Source organism: Petaurus breviceps, unplaced genomic scaffold, assembly GCF_028583685.1.
Source record: "Petaurus breviceps papuanus isolate PSGF00001 unplaced genomic scaffold, PetGlider_PUasm1.0 90591, whole genome shotgun sequence".
NCBI lineage: Eukaryota > Metazoa > Chordata > Mammalia > Diprotodontia > Petauridae > Petaurus > Petaurus breviceps.
This window is the reverse complement of record NW_027187280.1, coordinates 957,244-966,523: the sequence shown is the minus strand read 5'-3', so window position 1 is coordinate 966,523 and position 9,280 is coordinate 957,244.

The following is a 9,280-nucleotide window of genomic DNA, read 5'->3' as shown; positions in this document are numbered from 1 at the left end:
GTTGCTTCTGGCCATTGCCCTCCCATCTACCTTCCCTTGTATTGCCCCCCCCCCCTTCCTCTTATCCTCTTTGCCTCCTACTTCTCTGTAGGGTATGATAGATCTCTATGCCCAACTCAGGGTGTAAGGTATTCCCTCTTTGAGCCAATTCCAATGACAGTAAGTTTCAAGAACTGTCTGTACCTCTGCCTTCCCTATCTTCCTCTTCATTGTAAAAGTTGATGCTGACCTGGGGATCTAATCCGGGCTCAGATACTTAGGACCACACCCAGAAATAACTGGACATGTAACCTTGAGCAAGTTACTTAACCCCAATTGCTTTAAAAAAAAAAAGATATCAACCCATCATAGTCAATTTATAACTATGCCCTCTGTCTTTGTATATTGTTTCTAACTACCCTAATGCTGACAAAGTTCTTGGAAGTTACAAATATCATTTTCCCATGTAGGAATGTAAACAGTTTAACTTTATTGAGTCCCTTATGATGTCCCTTTCCTGTTTACCTTTTTATGCTTCTCTTGAGTCTAGTATTTGAAAGTCAAATTTTCTATTCAGCTCTAGTCTTTTCATTAGGAATGCTTGGACATCCTCTATTTAATTAAATATCCATTTCCCCCCTGAAGATTTACACTCAGTTTTGCTGGATAGGTGATTTTTGTTTGTAATCCTAGGCCCTTTGCACTCTAGAATATCAAATCCTAAACCCTTTGATTCTTTAATGTAGAAGCTGCTAAATCCTGTATTTTTCTGACTGTAGCTCCATGATATTTGAATTATTTCTTTCTGGCTGCTTGCAATACTTTCTCCTTGACCTGGGAGTGCTGGAATTTGGCTATAATATACCTGGGAGTGTTTTTTGGGAAGTTCTTTTAGGAGGTTATTGTTGGTTTATTTCAATCTCTATTCTACCCTCTGATTCTAGGATATCAAGGCAATTTTCCTTGATAATTTCTTGAAAGATGATGTCTAGTTTCTCTTTTTTTTTTTGATCCTGGCTTTCAAGTAATACAATAATTCTTAAATCATCTTTCCTCAATCTATTTTCCAGGTCAGTTGTTTTTCCTTTTATATTATGATTTAAAAATTTTCTCCCCATCTTTCCCCTATCCCACCCCAATATAGTGAGCCTACTGAATACCCCTTCCCCCAATCTACTCTCTCCTATATCCTCTCCCATCCCCCCCCCCAACTTTCTAGTAGGGCAAGATGGATTTCTATACCCCAGTGCCTATATATCTTGTCAGTTGTTTTTCCAATGAGATATTTTAAATTTTTTTCTATCTTTTCATTCTTTTTATTTTGTTTATTTTGTGATTTCTCATGGAGTCATTAGCTTCCACTTGCTCAATTCTAATTTTTAAGGAATTATTTTCTTCAGTGAGCTTTTGTACTTCCTTTTCCATTTGGCAAATTCAATTTTTTAAGGACTTCTTTCCTTCAGTGAATTTTTGTACATCCCCCCCCCCCCCAACTTGGCCAATTCTGCTTTTTAAGGAGTTTTTCTCTTGAGTGGATTTTTGTACCTCTTTTGGTACATTTTGTACCTCATTTGGTGTGTTCTGTTTTTTTAAGGTCTTATTTTCTTCTGTGATTTTTTGTGCCTCCTTGACCAAGTTGTTGACTCTTTTTTCATGATTTCTTGCATCACTCTCATTCCTTTTTCCAATATTTCCTCTACCTCTTTTATCTAATTTTTCAAGTCCTATTTGAGCTCCTCCAGGAATTCTTTTTAAGTCTGAGGTCAATTCATGTTTTTCTTTGAGGCTTTGCATGTAGATGTTTTGACATTACTGTCTTCTGAGTTTGTGTTTTGATCTTCCCTGTTACCATAGTAATTTTCTATGATGAGGTTCTTTTTGTTGATGTTACTTGCTCATTTTACAGCCCATTTATCAACTTTTAACTTTATGTTAAAGTTGGGCTCTGTTTCTGGGATAGAGGGGGCACTGTCCCAAGCTTTTTGGTCTGTATGCTACTGTTTTCAGAACTAGTTGTAGGGATCTGTAAATTTTCAGTTCTTCCAAGGTGGTATGATCTAAGAATAGGTGTGGTCACTGCTCTCTTGGCCTGTGCTCTGGTTCATGAGGGACTACATCCTGGAAATGTGATCAGGCTTCTTGCTTCCCTGCAATTGCACACACTAGTGTGCTAGTGCTCCTTATCCTCAGACTGAGACAAAGAACTGTGTATGGGCGATGCAACAGAGTCCTGTTCCCAGTGTCAGCAAAGGGACCGCTGAAATTCCTTCTGGCCAGTTGTCTGACCCCCTTACTGTCTACAGGCTGGAAGCCACAGCTGCTGATTCCGTTGCTCCTAAGGCCTTCTGCTGGCTTGTTGGCCTGTGATGGACTACACTCCACTCAACCCAGTGCGACAGACCTTTCCTGTTGAGTCTTGGGCTGGAAAATTGTTTCACCCTGTCTTTTGGTTGTTTCTGCCATTCCAAAATTCATTTTGAAGAGTCATTTTAAAGTTGTTTGGAGGGAAATTTGAGAGAGCCCAGGAGAGTTTCTGTCTTTACTATCTTGGCTCTGTTTTCATTTCTATTCATTATTAAATGTTACAAATAATGATCAAAATATTCAAACTATTTTAGTGATAGCAAAATTTTATACCATCAATATAAACGCTTTTAAAATGTTTTAATTTATTCTTTATCTCAATATTTTAAAATGTTTGGGTCTCAGGCTGTCATCATTATTAACAATATTTTGAGAGTAAAATTTTTATCATTAATAAATCATTTAAAAAATATAAACCATTTTACTCCATAATCTTGTCCATTATAAAATGTCTATTTTTTTCATTTTACATTACACATATCATTAGCACAGTAGTATGTGTATATAATTTATAGACACGTTTGGGATTGCATGGACAAACATTTTTTTACTGATAGAAGCATGTGATCAAAAGTTTGGAGACCACTGTCTCACCTGATCTACTGAAGTACCCCTCTTTTTTCTAGTCTTTCCTGTGATGGAGAATGCTGGTGTAAATGGTTTTGAAGACATGGGACTTTTCTGTCTGTTGTTGATCTCCCTAGGGTACATGCCCAGGAGTGGGAAGTGGGTAAAAGGCTTTGAACAGTTTGTTGAATTTTTCCAAATTGTTTTCCAGAACAGCTGGACCAGTTCACTACTGCACCAGCAATATCCTAAAAGGATTTATATTCCCACAGCTCCTCCAGCTTTGTTCCCACTTCCTCCCATGGCAATCTTTACCATTGCCCACATCTTCACTTAATAGCAGAGGAAACTGATGCTCCCCCTCCCACCCCCACCTCATGTAGTACTCAAGGCCACACAGTGGTAAGTGGCAGTGCTAGAAGAAGCTTGAAATAGATTTACAGAATATGTTCCTGTGAGGTGGGTATTAGGAGCATTCTTTTTTGTTTTTTAAAGCAGTTGGGGTTAAGTAACTTGCTCAAGGTTATACGGCCAGTTATTTTTTTGTGTGGGAGCCAAATATCTGAGGCCGGAACCAATCCTGGGTCTCCCGATGCTGAGGCCAGCGCTCTTACTCACTGCGCCACCTGGCTGCCCCAGTAGAAGCATTCTTATCATCATTTTTTGATGAAGAAACTGAGGCTCAGAGACCTCCTCAGGGTCACATAACTAATAAGTGTTTCAGAGGCAGGATTTGAACTCAGGTCTCGACTTCTAGTCCAGAGTTCTTTCCACTGCACTAGGATGCGTCTACTAACCATAATTTTTCCCATAGAGGCATCTAGCTAATTACTCACAAAGCATTAGGTATTTAGACTGGCATTAACCATGCCATTTAAGTCGTCTTAGGATTTTAAAAAATGCTGCTGACTAGCCGAGCCCCATAATTGGTACAGATCACGCCATCCCATTGTGTTTAATAAATGCCCTGCGCAGAGGGTGAAGGTCTCACCATTATGCATTTGCTAAAGTCGGAGATGTCCCGCCTCTTGAATGCAATTAATTGCTTCTGTCGGAAATTTTCATTATGTTTCTTGCTGCTACAATAGGGAGAAAAAACATGCACATATCTTGATTTGTTTGCAGAGCTTGATCCAGGGGCTTCTGTCTGAATCAGGGGAGCAGCTGCCTGGAACGGGTTCTTCTGAACCTGAGGAGCTGAAGTCATCCAAACGAGGACAGAGAATTGTCTCCTTTCCCATTGACTCACTCAGTTGCTGACTTCAGGCCTAGCAGTGCTAGAAATCATCAATTCAGTTCAGTTCAGTAAACATTTACCAACTGCCTACAAAATGCAAGGCCTGGGATACCAAAGTGGAGGAGATGTGGGATCTGCTCTTGGGGAGCTTACAGTCTGAATGGGAAAAGCAGGTGTTCAACCAATTGCCATGCCTTGATGATTCTACTTCCACATTTCCCATGTCTGTCCCCTTCTCTCCTCTCACACAATCTCTACCCAATTTGGGACCTCATCTCCTTTCTCCTAGACTATTTCCTGGATGTAAGGCAGCTGGGGATGCAGGGGTCAGGAGTCAGGAAGACAAGTTCAGATTCAGCTGCAGATACTGTCCCTGGGCAAGTCACTTAACTGCCTGTCTGCCTCAATTTCCTCATCTGTAAAATGGAGAAAACATTAGCACCCACCTGCTAGCGTTGTAGTGAGGATCAAATGAAATAATATTTGTAAAGTGCTTTGTACAGTGCCTGGCACATAGTAGGTCCTCAATGAATGCTTATTTGCGCCTTCCCTGTTGCAACAGCCTTCCAATTTGTTTCCCTCCTTCCAGCATGTCCCTTCTCTAATCCATTCTCCACACAGCTAACAAATTAATATTCATAAGACACAGATCTGATCATGCCATTCCCCTTCCCCAAATCTTTCAGTGACTCCCTCATTGCCTCTGGAGAAAATACAAATCCCTATCCTGACATTTAAATCCCTCCAAAGTCTATTTCTCACCTTCTTTTGCCAGTTTTATTTTATATTATCATCCTTTGTGCACTCTCCATTCTAATAAAAGTGACCTACTGTCTGGTCCCTCCTTGTCTACACTCTGGAATGCATTTGTTTCTCACCTCCACAGAATTTTCTCTCTCTCTCCTATGGTTTCAATCATCATCTATGCCAATAGATTATAGGACAATATATCTTTATACCCAAATCTACCAGTACCATCTATATCAATAACATCATCTGTGATTCCCAGATTCATATACCCAGCCCTAGTTTCAATCTTGACTTCCATATCTGCATCACAAATAGCTGATTGGTCATTCCTAACAAAATGTTCTGTAGCCAGATCAAACTCATTATCTCTAAAATAAAACTAATTATCTTTTCTCCCAAACCCACCAATCTTCTTAACTTCTCTATTTCTGTTGAGGGTGCAATAACCCTTCCAGTTACCCACATTGGAAATACTGGAGTAATTCTCAAATCCTCATTCTCCCTTATCCCACATATCTAATCAGTTTTCAGGTCTTGTCAATTCAGCCTTCATGATGTTTCTCAGATATGTCCCTTTCACTCTTAGTTCAGACACCTCTTGCCTGGACTCTGGCAATAGCCTCTTAATTGGTCTCCCTAATTCAAATCTCTCCTCTTCAAACCCTCCTCCACACAGCTGCCAAAGTGATTTTCCTTAAGCAGGAGCCTTATCACATCATTCTCATTCAATAAACTCCAGTGGTTCCCTATTACTTCTGGGGTCAAAACCAAAATCCTTTCTATGGCACTTTAAACCCTCCACAATCTGATTCCTACTTGTTTTTCCAGCAATATTCTATATTAATCCCTTTCATATGCTCTGTGGTTTAGCCAATCTGGTTTTCTTGCTGTTCCTCACATATGATACTGCACATTCCATCTCTGTGGCTTTGCACAGGTTATCCTGTGCTTCTCAAGCTTGGAACCCCCTTCCCCAACCTCTCCCCCCCTTCCCTGTCTCAAAATTCCTAGCTTCTGATGCCTCCTCCCCAATTATCTTGTACTTACTTTAGTACATACTTTTATATGCACATCTTTTTCTCTTTATATAGAATGTGAGCTCCTGGGGGGTGGTGCAGTAAATATAGCACAGGGCCCTGGAGTCAGGAGGACCTGAGTTCAAATCTGAACTCAGACACTTAACACTTACTAGCTGTGCAACTGGGCAAGTCACTTAACCCCAATTGCCCTGCCCTCCCTCCCTCCCTCTAAAAAGCAAAAAAAAATTGAATGTAAGCTCCTTGAGAACAGGGACTTTTTTCATTTATGTATCTGTATCCCAAATGCCTAAATGGCATTTAGTATGTGCTTAATAAATGTTTGGGGATTGTTCGGTAGAATCCCAAGCTTCCCTTCAAAACACAACTCAGGTATTTCTCACATGGCTTCACTATTTGGGACTTCTCCGACTGCCTTATCCACCGTACTTAGCCACCCTGTATTGGGTACCTTCCCCCTTTCAATCTCAAATTCTCAGCTCCCTTTTTGTTTTGTTTTCCCCCATGAGATTGTAAACTTCTTGAAGACTGGGATTGTTTTTTTTTTTTGCATTTGTGTCCCTTAAGCTTAGAAGTATCTGTCACACAGTAGGTATTTAATATATGTTTGATGTACTATTTCCCATATAAGACCTCTCCTTACACTCCTTCCCAACCAGGCTTAGAATTCTTTCCATTTTGAAATTACTTTAGAACTTTGGATATATTTTCTATTCACTCATTTCTGTAATTGTGTCTTCCCAGTTGGATGTAAGTTCCTGCAGGACAGGGACTGATTTGTTTTTGTCTTCATATTCCCAGAGCCTACCACAGCAACATGTGCATAGTAGGGGCCTAAAACATGTTTATTAAATTGAATTGATTATAAGGGACAGTTTGACAAATGTAAAGGAGAGGTCTTATCAAAGTGCTGTGAGAACTATAAGAAGAGATAACTATTTCTTTTGTTTTTTTTTCCTAATTGATATATTTTGCTTTTTATGTCAGATTCTGCCTCTTTCTTCCTATATAATCTTGGGCAACCTAACTCTCTGGGCCTCAGTTCCTCATCTCTAAAATAAGGGGGTTGGAGTAGATGGCCTCCAACATCTCTATCTTCAAATCTAAGACCTTTTAAAATCTAGGACCTAGATGTCCAAATCTATCTCACATCCCTTATAACAGCACTGCTAGGATAGAGTGTTGGATATAGTTAGTAAAATCCAGTTCAAATCCTGCCTCAGACATTTACTTGCTGTGTGACCCAACAAACTGGCTAAGTGATTAAAATGTTGGTTCCTTTGACCCAGAGATCTTACTTTATAAAGCATGATCCCAAATTGCTTTCCAGAGTGGATGAATCAATTCGAAGAACTGCCCAAAGTGTATTAGTCTGCCTGTCTTCTAGAAGTACTCCAACAATGACCATTTTCCTCTTTTGTCATTTTTAGTAATTTGTTGGTGGTGGGTGAAATCTCAAAGTTGTTTAGATTTTAATTTCTCTTATTAGTAATCTGGAATGATCTTTCATATGGTTGTTAATAATGGTTTATAATTATTCTTTCGAGAACTGTTTGTTCCTATCCTTTGATCCTTTATTCATCGGGGAATGGTTCTTGGCCTTATTGATTTGTGTTAATTCCCTACATGTTTTGGCTATCAAACCCTTATCTGGATATTTGATGAAATCTTTTTAAAATCAATAGCTCCTCTTCTCATCCTGGTCACATTGATTTTGTTTATGAAGAAGCTTTTCAATTTCGCATAATTTATATAATCGACTTTGTCTTTTGTGATCACCTCTATCCCAGCTTGTCTGGCTATCCCTCGTATGATTAAAAAGAAGGAGAGATACATCACTTTTATCTGGAAGAGGTTTCAGGGGAGGCTTCATAGAAGTGGCATTTGAAAGATGCCCATAGACCTTAAATGAACAGAGGCCATTCCAAAGACAGTGATGGTGATGCAGGGAGGTCTACTCCTAGCATGAAGGGAAGGCTTGAGCAAAGAAATAGAATTAGGAGAGGGCGGGACAAGAAAAGGATGAAGAGAAGTTCAAATTACCCACACTGTAGCAGCATGGATACCATCTGAGGACAAAGCCAGGGCCAGAACTTAGTACAGATCTTGTCCCACTGCAGCACATGGATAGTTTCCTCAGCCTGAATTTCTAACTAGAGTTCTCTTTTTTTTCCTGGGGATTCTCCAACACAGGGTAACTTTTAATCAGCAAGTCCTATACAATAGCACTTGGGAGTCCATGGCCAGAGCAGTAGCAGTGATTAGAGGTAGCTGTAAGTCCTTCATTTTATCCAAATGCTGGGTAATAATTTACGAAATTTAATTAAAGGGGAAAATGGGGATTCTCAAACACTGTGTCTCCTGTTACAATGAATGAAATACACTCAGGCTGTAAAAGCTAGTGCTGTGGGAGATTCAGCCAGCATGCTTTATTGCTAAGTTTTATTTACTGATGTAAACCTAATCGCTGGGAACTGACATGCTATTAGCACACATGTTTTCCCACATCTGGTGCCCTGAGATTCCAGTTCCCCCAATTTCCCTCCCCCAAGTTTATTTTTTTGGTGAAACACCTCCAGAAGCCAGATATCAAAGTGATCTGAGGTTTCCCACCCTAACCCAGGGTCCCTGAAGAGGAGGTCCATGTGCCAGACCGAAAAGTCTACATAGTCTCTTTGGGCTTTTCTAACACCAGCTTAATACCCTTATAGTACAGATAAGACTTTAATAGAATTCCATAGCTCAGCTCAGACTGGGTAATGCATTTCCTGAAATTAGGTGGCTACATACTAAAGCAATTGTTTCCACTTATGAATAATCTCTGTTTCAGCTAGTGACCCCTCCGTCTCTGTCTGTGATAAGCTGTTAGGGAGCAGTTGCTCCACATGTTATTGGTGTGTTAAAAGGTCTATCTATAGGCTTACATTGCTCATTGTTAGAAGCTGATACATTTAAGTAGTTTTCCCATGAATCAGCCTGCTTGGTTTTTTTCCCCCTCTTGGCATTGATAGATGAGCGAAAGGAAGCCGTTTAGACTGTTCTATATAGGGCCCCAGCCCACACAGTGAATGATTTCCAATGCCTAGTTTAATTTATTTTTAAATGAAATTTGTTATTGATTCTGGATTAAAAGAACAAATCTTTGGGCTGTTACCACTGACAGAGCCACGGCAGCAAAAGTGACACTCCTCCTGTGATAGGGAGGCAGGATGGGTTTCCCGGGGGAGCTGTAGCCAGGGGTATGAGGACAGGGCTGACATAGCAGCTAGGGAGCAGCTAGGAATGACCCTATATATCCTCCTTCCCCCTTTGACATTCTGTGTCCTTTGTTCTCTTATTCTTTCCA